The 14159-nt window shown below is 42.6% G+C and overlaps 1 protein-coding gene and 1 long non-coding RNA gene across 6 annotated transcripts in view; both read right to left on the reverse strand.

The window, feature by feature from the left end:
- LOC111268080 (uncharacterized) overlaps window positions 1-2972 on the reverse strand; it is a 29401-nt gene extending 26429 nt beyond the window's left edge. The window contains exons 1-2 of the long non-coding RNA XR_002684990.2: window positions 996-2972; window positions 271-322 (exon numbers count right to left, since the gene is read on the reverse strand). This is a non-coding gene — a long non-coding RNA (uncharacterized LOC111268080). The remainder of the gene's footprint in view (window positions 1-270; window positions 323-995) is intronic.
- baz (par-3 family cell polarity regulator) overlaps window positions 1-14159 on the reverse strand; it is a 116254-nt gene that overhangs the window by 85862 nt on the left and 16233 nt on the right. The gene's annotated exons all lie outside the window — the stretch shown is intronic.

Genomic DNA, 14159 nt, shown 5'->3' on the forward strand with positions numbered 1-14159 from the left:
TTTCGATAATCTGCATTGGACCTCAGCTGATTGATAAATTATTTCTTCTCTTTTTTTTTCCACACTTATTAAATAGTTAAACATTAAACACATTTAATGACTGAGCGCGAATGGTACATTTTTCTTATAGCCAACCTCCATTATAAAAGCTTAAGTGATTAGATTTTCGCCTTTTTTAGCCTTCCGTCATAATGTGTTGTTTCTAAAAAAAAAAACCCGAACTACTAGTAACCCTAAAAAGGAAGTGCGTTCCCATAGCAACACACGTACCTGTCTCACGTGTCTGCATGGTTTATATGATTACATCTGCTCCAATTGTCACCTGTACGAATACACGGAGCAAACGTTTTAATTTATTAGTTGCGTTTTGTTAGTATTTTTGGCTATATATATGGCCATCGAATATCGTCTGTACGTAAGTTATAAAGCTTCGGCTCACGACGGTGGAATTACACGCAGATACGTATAAAATACGATTTCTACTTCTAGTGTTTACGCCTGTATGATTCTGCTAATCGCTTGCCGTCTAACGTAGGAGAAGGGCACTTTAAGGTTAGCGTCGGACAGATATGAAATTCTGCATAAGTAGGAGTGAGGATTCGATCTGTATTGACAATAATAGTAGCAGCGATGAAGCACAAATAGAAGTATTTTTATCAAACCGTTTATTAATTTAGACAAACTAAGTGGTAAAATCTGTACCGCCACTATAAATTAGGCTCGCCTAAGAGTGCTTGCTTTTTGTACACTGTTCCCGCTGTTGCTGGCACCCTTATTACTTCGTCAGTGACAACAAGGTAGCCATAACCATAAGAAACGCGGACTCGGAGAGATTATGGGCTTTATGCCAGGGCAGAACTTCGTGGCGGCAAAGGCTCTAAGGACTCGCTACAAATGGTCACTACTTGGCTATTCTAAGCGGAATAAACAGTCTGTTCGCCTGCTGGCGATCCAAACAACAACAATTACAAGTACCAGTGTAAACCCAACGGTACCTGGTCGGGAGTCGCATTCAACAGTATTTTCGTCCTCAGCGCCAATGTTGGCAGTGGTACTAGTACTAGCAGTTATGGTAGTAATAGTTAAGTTTCGATTACCAGAAACAGCAAGAGGCATCACCATCACCGTTACCTATTCTCCGTGCACGCGTCCCTCATGTGCACAGATATTCTACGCTGTCTGCTATTGGCGGCTGTCATAGGCCAACAAGCGAGGCTTTCGGCGGTCCCGCCATCGCCGATTTTCGAATGCCGTAACAGTGATGGCAGCATTCGAAACATACGCGTTAGCAATAGGCAATCGGACCGCTGCTGTCACGACTGCTGGCAGATTGTGACAACATCAGCATAATTGACGACCGACATCATTCAGCTGAGCACTAATTCGCGCTTATACCTATTATCTGGCAAATAATATTGCCGTGCTTCAGATGTCAAGACGAAAGGGGAAATACAGTACGCATCATGTAAGATTAATAAAGCACCGAATTCGTCATAGCAGACGACAGCAACGGCCATACGAGTTCAGCCGTGTCGCTTAAGAAGTTTGCTTCCAACCTTGCATAGAGATGTACGATAGAAAAAGCTAGATAACTGCGTTGTTTTAGAACGTTGTGGTTAGACATGCCATATGGCTTGCCAAGAACGACACTCTGGTATATTGTCGAAAGGGGATCACTTTCATTGATATGACCAAAATATCTCCAGTGCAGTGATAGTCTTTTACCTGCCATTTGTTTAAATGTGTATGTATACCTGAAAAAAATGCCATATACGTCAAAGGTTTTTGAACAAACACGTTCGCTTATCAGTTCAATCCGTGGCGTACAAACGCCACTACCAAGATGAGATTACTAGAAATAAGAAAAAGCTATTATAATAATAGTTACAAGCTACTGAAGTTACAACCATATTAAGTGTAGACTATTGAATAAAAATGGTCGAAATTAATGATATTGTCCAGCACGTTCCTACGGTCTGTGTACAGATGCGTCTTTATATATATCTACATGACTTTCGCTGATCTAGCACTTCTTTGAGAGTTTGGCAGATTTCCAAAAGCCTACATCGTCGAAATGCCGCGTTGTCTTGTCTTCGACGTTTTTATGAGCATTTTTTTGCAATTAGCATTATTGCCTTTAGGCTTCCGTTTATCAAATTCCGAAAGTAGCGTAATGATCGTCAAATCGGCCAGTTACCCACTCGAAAGTGCGCTTCACACATCACAGAGGCGCTCTCATTACGTGTCATTCATCTAAAAACGCCGATGAACAGGGACCATATTTAATAGTATTCAGCTACCTTTATATACTCTGATGTCCTAGAAATTCAAGTGAAGTACAACGGCGCACGAAGAGTGCCCCGTATTGCACCTAAATACTATCGAGACACAGGTCGATTTTCTAAATCTACTATATAATCATAACGCTGCTGATATGTATCGTACCTATGTTTCGATTGTTTTGGTGGCAATCGCTATATTAGCTTTGGCACTGAAGTGGTATGCGGACCCCCTAGCGATAGAGAAACGATGGAATTCTAGTACAGTAGAATATAAGCGCACATCAATATTTCTATGTTTCCCATCTATTTGCATATGGAAAAAAGTTTTGCGTCTGTAATCTATCTTAGGTGACTCACCGTTCTATATTTCCATCAACCTATTCGCAACGTATTATGAGGTTATGAGGGAAGCGTTGGAGCTGGAACCGTTACGTCTCGACTAACCTAGGGGCTGGTCTTGTTTCCTATCGATAGCGATAGCCAACAACAACAACAAAAGACCATCATCAAAGGCTAGAGATATGGGAGACCAAGGTAATGGTCGGACGATACTGCTGCTAATAATGAGTGCGATTATAATAATAGCAATGGCACCTGTGGTACACCGATGACAGCAGTACATTATAATAGATGACGTTGATTGTGATAGCGTTCTTACCTAGACCGGCCCCGATCGTAGCACTGTTCTGTGGTATATCTGTTAAAAACAAATATACTGGAAAGACATGTGGTCAAGTCGACGTCTATACGGACATAATAATAAATAATCACACGATCATACCGCCGTGCAATTAACCAATGACCCATACAACCACAATGCTTCCAATATACTTCAATTCAATGAATTCGTTTAAGTAAAGAGAAAGTACCAAACGCACGTACGTCGTCTTTGTGAGGAACAGTAATTGGGCCGCTACTCTCGCGACTACGTAACTTGCTACGTGAGGATATCTGATACGATATCTCTAGCGGCACACTGCATTTCCTTTCGAAATCATGTTTTGATCGCCAAATTATTCGGTAAGGTAGATTCGTTATGTTGAATGATGAAATAACCAAATTCCTCATACTAAATATAATCTTATAATTACCTACTTCTGCAAAAGTAAATAACCGCACTAATCTTTTTCTAGTGCGCCTCTATATCCAGGTTAGGCAAAACAGATCATGTAAATCAGCCATCATACCGATCCAAACAAGGATTTTTCGTTTCAGGCAGTCGGTATGTTTACTAGCCGGGTACGTTCACTTGTAACCGGTGTTCTACATCACTCCTAAGCCCCATCTCGATAGCATCGTCTTTTTTTAGCGTCGGTCCTTATCGTGTGGGGCAGAACGGCCATTCGCATTTCGACCAGCCAAAGATAGTGTTCGCAGTCGCGGTCCGTCCACTCGCACTGACTTTGCCTATCGCACTACCATTATGGGATATAGACCTTAAAAGCTGGGTGCTGGCTCCGCATAGCGTCCCGTCTTCCTGGGCTTTTCACTTTAGATACACGATGAAGTTCTGTCCGGCTGCTTCCAACGTATCACCATCCTTTGGTCGCTTCGTCAACTTTTGGCCCCCGGGCCCCTTCGGTGTCTGGTGGTTCCAGCGTCGGATCCCCCGTCGAGAAAAGAGACCTCACTAGCGTAACGCAATTTTGTTTCGCTTGACTTTTCTTCAACGAGCCGACAAGTCCATCCGAACATCGCGTTTGTCGTAGTAGTCGCCTCGTTTCAGCCAAAAGTACTGGCTGACTAATAAGAATAGGCGGAACGTGTATGGGAAAAGGTGCGCCGTACGAGGTAGCTAGACAAGCTAGCGCCGATCCAGCAAAAGCAACAAAACTCACTCAGGCACATTTCATTTCGGTTACTGACAGTTGTGGCTTTCGTAATAATAGCAAAAGTAGCTGGTCAAATAATGATTGACCTGCCCCGTATGAGATGATCTTATTTAACCCTTAGTACCCGGGCTTGCCACCTAATTCAACGCTTTTGTCAACCGGCTGTCGAACTTTACCCTTCTAGCGGGCACTTCCTCCCTTGCCTTACGATAAAATCAATGAGGTTCTAACTTCAGCATCAATAATGTTGTGTCTGCTATTTGCAGACGTACCTGGGCACAATATAAATTCGCAAATGAAGTGGTGTGTAAACGTCTCATAAATGAATAATTTACATACCTCAATATTTCTGAGAGCCTTGTAGACGTGTTCCTATTGATATTACAGTAGTCTTTCCAAATAAGTCATCATTTCATAAGAAATTAACCGCAAGGCCTGATCAACTACGTATGTACAATTTGTAATATGTTGATCCACCTCTTCGATAACTGCACTGTTCCGCGGTGTTTCTATTAAAAAACAAATCGAAAGACACGTGGTCAAGTCAACGTCTATACGAACTAACACGGTAATTAATAATCACAGCATCATACCACCGTGCAATTAGCCAATGACTTAAATAATCACCAATGCTTTCATTCTATTTCAATTCAAGAAACTAGGCAATTTAATACTTAAGCATTACAGTACGATGAAGCTGCTCCTGAAAGATACGAGGCCTCCAAGCAAAAAACGAGGATGCGTAAATGGTAACCAACGCGTTCCTATCAGAGCGTTATTGTGAAGTTTCTGTGCACTAAAACCAGTGTGGGCTATCGGCTAAGAATAGAGTGAAGCGTAGCGTGGCCAGGAACTTCGTCATTAACTTAACGAACATTAGCGGAATGACAGTGCACGAATGAAGGAGGCGAGAAGTGAACGACCAAGCTACTCCGCAAAAAGAAAGTGCTTCGTTACACAACTACCTCGTTAGTGCTCTGGACGAAAGCAATTTTTTAATGCTTACCAATTTTACTTTACGACGAGTACTACTTGTTATGCGAGACGTTTTAGTATCACTGCTTCTAGATAATGATAATACTGATTTCAAAACTATAGATAAGGCTACACCAGGCTGTCTAGGGAGAAAGCGATGCGAATTCCGCGGCAAAGCAGGGATGAAAGAACGGAAAAAACATGTTTCTGTCCACCACGAAACAACGCGAGACCAGAATATTCGAATATATCTGTATCCTATTAATTGTAGTTGTCTTCCTAAAGGAAAACTTCATGAAGCAAACGTCAATAGCAAATGAATCCTTTGAATCCTCTCACAATGTGACAGCTAGCAAGCAAGCAAGCTGGTCCTGCTTTTATTGCTAGCTCGTGTTACTCTCAGTTGTTTCGGACGCACTAGTAGCGAAGTGTCCATCTGTCCGCCCTAGAAGTCGAATAGCCAGTAATGTATCAACAAGGGCAACCAGCGGGGCACTGATACTGAGTGGTTTCAGCAGAAAGATAATCACAATTTTCACCATCGCCAGCGTCATCATCGGCTCATTTGTCCTTGAAATGTAGAGATGCACAGAAGGTCCTCTCCTATGGTAGCAGATGCGACAATTTGCCCTCGCCCATTTTTCGCTTCAGAGGAGAGGATGCCTTAAGGACGGCGTAGTTGTCGCCGAAGGGCTAATCTATTCCATAACATATCTGCACCCACGTCATCTTTGGCATTTTCGTAGCAGCTCGCTTCGTCACTCATGGCCGCGCTAGACGAATTACAGTGGCACAGATGCGTTTTCGCCATCGAGCTTCCGTTGTCGCTAAATACTACGACCATTGGATACAGCATTGAAGCATGAACAAGGACGCACAACTGGGGTAGACCAAACGCGGCAGCAGCCAACGACTCTCGGAAGGAAAAAGGGGTCAGATTAAAACTAACATGAAACTCGAACATCCGTGACGTTGTTATCGCGAGGTTAAGACGACTAATATTAATAAGAGATTATACTGGCGCCGCTACAGACCGGAACGACGCAGCAGTTAGCATTTGTTCGAAGCAGGACTCGAGCGCGGATGACCTAAGGAGCCATCGACGACGAACACATGAATTAGTTTGCCGTTTGGCTTTTTCTACGTCACACAGATCCACTTGTTTTACCCCCTCAACTACACAACCCCTATGAAATCAACACAAGTTTCAATAAAGCCCGGTAGTTCAATATGGCGCCACATCACTTACGAAACAAATGTGCTAAATGTGTGTGGTAAAAGCTAAATGAAACGTAGGAGGAAAGCCGAGTAGTTCGAGCCATTACTAAATTACAAATGACGTGTTTCACTCAAACAATGCCTAGGCCTACATCAGTAATAAACTGGTGCAGGTTTAAACACACAAAATTACAGCATAACTGATTGCTTTGGCATTCGTTGGCAAATCGTTCTCTGTATCTACATAATATGAAGCTTTAATGTAGGTTGTCATTATGCTTTTTTAGCTAGTGTATTTAGATACGTGAAGCTGAGATAAAGCTATACGTGAACGGTACAAATATCATAATTCTATTTACCGTCTGCGAAGTCTTGTTCCCTGAAACGATAGCTTTCACAGTGAGCGGAACCAATAGTAACCGTTGCCAACTGCGCGAACAAACAGAATGGCAACGAATGCACCCCCAGCCACTTGGCGACGAAGCAGTAGCTTAGAGACCACAGCACCAAATAACCGAGCGTTATCAATTGTTTCTTCCTGCGACGCCAGCGTAGTTCGTTGTTTTGTTTATAATCGCTCAGCCGCCCCTGACACTTCGACGGTTCGGCTACCAACTTAGCCAACAGAAGTCACCATCGTCGAGGAAATAATAACGATCACAACCGTAGCGTCATCAACAGAGCACAAAACTCATAATAAAATTGTTCATCCTAGGGACAGGAAACCTCGAGCGTGAACGTCGTGCACAGACAAATGACGGCTCTTAATGATCATTAATACCAGCTAAATCCACAGACATGTCGAGACTCCAACCTGCAAAGAAGGTTATGAAAGAAGAAACGGGCCAAGCAAGTAGTTGCATCGAAAACTAAGTTGCATAATATGACGAGAAAGACAGGCACGAAACAGGCCCAACCCTAATCTCCAAAAAAAAAAGCCAGGATAACAATTAACAGAGGTGATCAAGTCAAAGGGTGGAGATCTCGGCTCAGGTCAAGTGCTAAACGAGCATACGGTATATTCAGACAAGCAACTATATATATAATGACTGTTTTTTTGGTGCTCTTACTGGTTAAAGCAAGGAATCAAACATCCTTGTTATGAATTTGCTGTACGTGAATACATCACGCATGGAGACTTACGATAACGACGCAAAAACTGCGAGTTCGCATGCGTTCTATAGGAATAAGGAGTAACTCGGAATACTAGAGATAGAGAAATATGCAGATCTTGATTATCAGGTCTTAAATTCCAGGCTATTATCGCCTAGCATATCACCGTGAACGCAGCTTCAACAGCATCACGTACAGATGACGCCATTATTGTTGTAGTCATGTCAACGTCAACGACATAGTCCCAAGCAATCTGAACTTGTTAATTCGCGGTCGGTGGGTCCATCCTGAACGAGGCGTCGTGTCGCTGGGACGCCCGAATGGTCGTTCGGGGACGTAGCGTCGGGTCGATGTCGCTGTGTATGATTGTGATTGTTGTTGCTGTTATTCGGACTTTTAGCAGGCGTTTACTTGCCTGCTTTGGTTCTGGCTCGGCCTGCACGACAGAAAGCTTCGATTAGTGGGGCAGGACGATGGAATTGAAGACCATCATCGACAGACGCTAAAGAACGAGACGACAGCAGCAGAAGAAACCGGGCTGAGTAGGGGGAAAACAAGATACGCTGGTGGGGCCACGGTGATATTACCGGTAGTACTGGGCACTTATTGACCTGATCAGGTACCAACCTCCACGGGAACGACGTTATATTGATACGTGTCTTTCTCTTGCTGCTTGTGTATCGATCGACGTGTCCACCACGGTTGAGCGATCAACAGCTTCTTTTTTGCTGTTCATCCAACGGCTTTCGTCGCCGACCCCATCTACAATATCCCAATGGCACATTCGATGGCGTTCTCAGAAAACCGAGCGAAACAAAAGCGTGGACATCAAAACGTCGCCAGAATCACCACTGGCAACAGCAGCGGTGACAATAACGACAACGATTGGCAGAGACAACAGTTGACGGTAACGTCAGCATATCCCATAGTAGAAAGTAACAATTTTGTAAAGTACGACTACGTCTGCAATATCAGCGTACGGTGGCTGCGGTGACGATGGACCGAGAGTCGTATTGTTGCAAAAAGATAACAATACGATGAATATCATTTTGGCCAAACGTAATCAGACCTACCTTATCTCCTACTAAAAATTCTGGTGCGGTGTATTTGTTTCACTAATATTGTTCATCACAGAGATTCGTTTGAGTCACAGCAAAAGGCAGTGAGTGGAAATAACATCCGTGTTTGCCAACTAACACGACATGAACTGTTGTCGATGATACATTTCTACTCACCTGTATGTGTTACGTATACGTGGCAAACGATGGTACCAATAATCAACAAGTTGACAAACGTAACAGCAACAACTCAGATTATAACAACCCAACTACGACGACGACTACTACTACTATGTTCGGTAAAAGGGTTGTCTGTGACTTTGGATTGATTCTGTACCCCATCTCTTCTTACGTTGCGGTTTAATAATGCGCGCATCGATTTGTACACCCCGTTTGAGTTAAGCTCTTTTTAGAAGCTTTTTTTGAGCGAGATGCTACGTCCGTTTTAGCCATTAGTATCACCAGCAGACCTGATGCACGATCTTAGTTCAAGTATCTTCGTTAGTACCTAACTACAGCCTATTCCATATGACCACATTGCAATCTGAATGATTTGTATGTGTTGCATCTTTGACTTCATAACACAGTTTATACTACTAATGCATGGCTCATCAGAATACTGAAAGAATCATTAGCGAAATTTTCGAGCGATGACATACATTAAAGAATAACACGAAAAAAAATGGAAAACCCATAAACTCATGGTAAATACGAGGACAAATAGGAGATAGCTAGTAATACACGAAGCACACGTAAGCTGTGCACAGAATAACGAAATCTTGGTAGAATCCCAACACCTGTGGCATATCGGCGAGGTAGCGGATGGTAGTTTTACAGTAAACTTTTCAGGAGAGGTAAATGTAAGGTCGACATCAGAAACTTGACCACTAACGACTCGTCTGTGGCCTGAGAAACCGGTCGTAATTTCAACAGGAGAACTCGAAAACGATAGTGACTTAATGCACGGACATCGACCTAATACTACGATGAACAATCACTTTGCATCCCCCAAATGCCCCCAAAGGTTATTACCGCTGTTTTAGAACACGATAATCAGACAAGGACTTTTTCAAGGTTAGAATTAGATTCGCCCACACAAGTCAAAAAAAAAAGAAAACTGTAATAATACATAATAAGATAGTATTAATCAAATGTGACTATATATATCGCTAACAGCTGAGGGGCTGTTAGTTGAGAAGCAGTACTTCCAAAAGCACTTATATCTATTCGACAACTATAAAAGAACAGCGCTTATCACGAATACTCCAGATCCACAGGAACTATATTTTCCACAGAAGTGTTCCGTACTATTAATAAAAGCGTATTACGATTATGGTAAATAAAATTACATACGTACTTTGTTACTTTTGTGGTAGTGAACTAGTGATTTCATAGAAATGAAACGTAAGTTATTTTTGCCATGTTGTACTAAAACTTGCATGAATTGTTGTTGTTTCTAGGTAGCTTGACACCGTGCTTAAGTACACTAGTTACGAAAGAGAAATAGCGAAAAAGAAGAATACGTTGGTCATCCACCTTGACGACGGTTACTCGTGAATCCTACCATAATTTCGATATGCGCTCGCTGCGGTACTGAACGCTGAGGACGAGATAGATTTGTAGCGACGCTCCATAAATTAAAGTTCGTTTTAATAAACGCCGATGTATGGCAGACCTTAAACGAAGATATACGCTTTGGTCTTGGCAGGGGTTCAGATTTAATGCACGTAACTATGACAAACTATAGATAAACACATATGGCGTCATCTTAGTGTAAGGCCGATAAAGTTAAGACAACCTACTTGGCCTGCTAATGAATCAATATGATAATCGCTGCCATTATAGAACTAATTACTCCGAAAAAATTAAATAGCTAAAGATTCACAAATTTCACTGACCTTGCAACCTACATATTCGAAATATAAAGGCCGTAGCTGTACTGTGTAAACCGACATTTTATAGAAAAATGTGACACAGAATAAAAGTAGTATCCACCAGAATTCGACCAGAGGCTCATCATCATGAGTGAGAGGACAGGGCACGTTACCACTCGATGGAGTGGTAACGTGTACGCGAATTGTAGTCCCGTTCTCGTTATTATCCTAAACAAGCACTTCACTACTTTACTGACGCTAGCGCTGATTTTGACTCTGCTTTGAAAAAGGCCGCGTACAGCTCTCAAGAACTCAAACACAGTGTTTGATGCTTGATTTCACTTAGCGTTGTTTATCTAGCTGAAGCATTCGATCAGAGCCGGACGAACAATAAAGGCAGTGCCTGGATTCCAAGATCCTGGTTTTAGGGCTAGCGAGCCACACCCTCAATAGTCGCAAATGCTTTTGTACCCTTTGTACCACTCAACCAACGAAAATCATGGCTTCCTCCTTCTTTCAAACAAGCTCATCATTATTCATCAATAACTACCCCTGCCAATGACAACGGGTGACATAATGAGAACTTTTATAAAGTTCTCATTATGTCACCCGTTATTTAAGCCTAACTAAAGTAACCTAAACATAAATAATGGAAAAAATTGTTTGCCGCACTTAAATATTTGTTACGATGTAGGGGTACACCCCGGCCTCTTTTGTGTAGATAACATATAATAGAGTGGAAACAGATTATATACAGGACACAGGGGTCGAGTCGAACTGTTCGCTATTACTGCTGTTATGACGGCCAGCTACTCAATTTAACACACTCGCATCCCTGGCAGCGGCTCCACCCATAACTCGTATGATTCCCAGTTCCTCAGTTTTTCATTCGCTCTCTGTTCTTAGGTAGATGACTTCTTTTCACGCATGCTGAAAGCCCGGTCACTCGCTCAACGATACTCGCCATCGTTGTAGCTGCTGCTGTTGTTGTTGTTGTTGTTGTTATCGTTCGGTAGCTGGCGGGCTGCTATTTTCGGGTCGAAGGAGTGGCTGGGGCAAGCAAGCTCAGATGGCACTTGTGTGATGATGGGCTTGTGGTTTGGTGGGTCAGCAAAAGTTTCCCAGCGGATCACACACAGTCGCTTGTGGGGAGATACACAGACAGAGAGAAAAGAGATCTGGTCGGCACCGCCATCACTACCGCCTTAAACAGTTCTAATCCACCCAGTTTAGCTCGGCTACTGCGCCTGTAGCTAGGGCTGTTCTGGCAAGCACTGCCAACCTAAGTTACTAGTGATCTGGCCTAAGTTTGTATAAAGGCGTATCATCCAGGTCTCATCGGCGTTGCTGGAGCAGAAACCGTGATTTTTCAGCGAATAATAGCGCAATCTTGCTTGTTCCCACAGTAAAACATCGATAGCAAAATCCGAACAGAGTAAATTGTTTATATATACATATATCACACCTGTAGCATACTGGTAGATCTATAGGTTTCACTCGTATGGATATATTGATCTATATGTATGTATAAATCCTACCCTGTTGATTACTGCTATAGGTAGTAGCCAAGGTCCGCCGCAAAGCCTAAAGGCAGCAAATGATTCTTTTAGTTGAAGATGAATTCCCTGCCAAAATTGTTTCAGAAAAGAAACGTAGTAGCAGTACTGTATCTAAATTTCCTTGCACGCCCTAATTATGAGCTACTTAAGAGATAACTACCAATGAACGAAAAATGGTCGTCGAATTACACAAACATGCACTGCGACATGCATGCACGTTCTATCCGTAGTATATGAGCGACTAAAATTGTCACGCCTATCTCACGTTCTGCGGCTCAAGCCGTCAATAGCTGACCGTGTTGGCGAGAATGTACTAAGCTAGACAATAACAAATACAAACTCCACCTATTACTGCACAAACGAGTCATTTATGTAAAAAGATTATTCAAACATACGCCATCATAAATGCTCACATATCCTGTCCTATTCGCAGGAGGGCATTGCCTGAAAAGTGTACTGAATGTCTGACGCGGAGACGTTTATACTGTATACTGTTCTATAAAGTAGAACGGAAGGCTAAAGATAATTCAGCCTAATCTTCGTTAGATGTAATCACGATAACAATATATACGGTATTAATCCCTCACAAAAACTCATCAACATATGGATATGATCTATTCACTCTGGTTTAGTATGTCAATTTAAAGGCAGCCGTCTTAAGATGAATGGAAGCAGACAGAAAAGGATTACTTCAATGAAAACGCTATAACGTTTAACGTAATCGTTGCCATTACCTGAACAAATACTTCAGAAGCTGTGTAACTCGTAACTTCACGTTAGTATTAAATTGGGAGCAAGTTAGAAAAGTAAAATCGATTTCGAATGGTTTCATGCTGTTTCAAACATCACAAGGTCTGCACAGAGTCAAAGCAAACGTCGACAGTTACCGCAGCTGTCGCTAACAGCGTCAGAATGTTCTACGAATGTGAACGAATAACCATGCAAATAAAAAAACGTTCGCTGCACGTTGGCATCCACTGCTACGCTTAGAAATGTACCATCTTCGGTAGTCGTCGGTGTTTATGACCCATGACATATGAAGATTATGACGACCTAAAACCAACGCCAATTGTCGGCAGCACCGTCATTGTCATTATTTACCTTTCTACTGTCGGGCATCTTTTGCTGCAATCTCGAATTGCAAGTCGGATGCTGCTGGAGACTTCATCGAAAGGCTATAGCTGGCACTTGTATGTATGCTGATAAGTTGTTGCGCACTTCCGGTTTCTAAAAGGCTTTTATTGGCTGAAACTTGTTGGTTTGAGCAACGGCAAGAAGGGATATAGCCTAGTCTACCTGGTTGACTGTTATATAATTTGTTATCAGTTGAAGGATAAGGGTCGAAGATGTGATGTATCTCAAATCGAATTAGAACAGCAGAAAATACTCATCAATTAGCGTAAATACTGATTCTTTATGTCCCTGTACCTACAGCTGCCCATTGAAATGCTACACAGACCCATAAACTGTCTAACCGTGTACAGGTCTGAACGCTTTAGTGTAGTAAACGTGGCTAAGCTGTTCAACTCTAATGCTACTCGTCTATCTAAAGTAAGGGTCGTCTGTCTAGCTTCGACTTCCAACTGCATCTACCGTTACGTATCGAGCCAAATAACTTCTGCAGTGCATATCCGTGGAACTTATTTGTTACACAGATATGCTTTGCCGTAGGCGAACCTGTCAGCTTGTGCGCTGTCCGTGTTGAGTTATTGTCAACAAGTTGTAATCCTCGAAATATGCATTTTCTATTACCTAAGCGGTCCGTTACGAATGGCTCGCCCTTGTTTTAGGAATACGAATCAACCTGATGGTGATGAATACCTGATAATGGCCGCGGAATTCTTCTGTGAACGTTGCTTATAGGCATGGCACTGAACATAAGACCTTTCTACCGCGAGGCCCTACGGGAAATTTCGCACTATTGTTGCGGTTCATGATTCCTTCTTATAGTCACGGTCTTCTTTTCGTAGAAGGTAGCCGCTGACGGCGTCAACAGCAGCGACAGCAGGAGGTGGAGAGTATGAGCGATTTGTTTGGTTTTCGGTTTGAAGTTACTTCTCGAAACGGAAAATCTGCCCACTATCTTCAGAGTAGTCAAGGCTCGTAGCGCTAGTCGTCGTCAGTTGAGTCCGTCTATCGTCGATCCAAAGGGCGATCCGTTTCAGCAGCTGTTTTGGTTCCGTTCAATGAACTGGTGGCCGACTGGTCGCTACAGAGGATTTTCACCGACCGCAAACAATGTTATATA

The sequence above is a fragment of the Varroa jacobsoni genome, unplaced genomic scaffold (assembly GCF_002532875.2).
Source record: "Varroa jacobsoni isolate VJ856 unplaced genomic scaffold, vjacob_1.0 scaffold_1254, whole genome shotgun sequence".
In the NCBI taxonomy this organism is placed as follows: domain Eukaryota; kingdom Metazoa; phylum Arthropoda; class Arachnida; order Mesostigmata; family Varroidae; genus Varroa; species Varroa jacobsoni.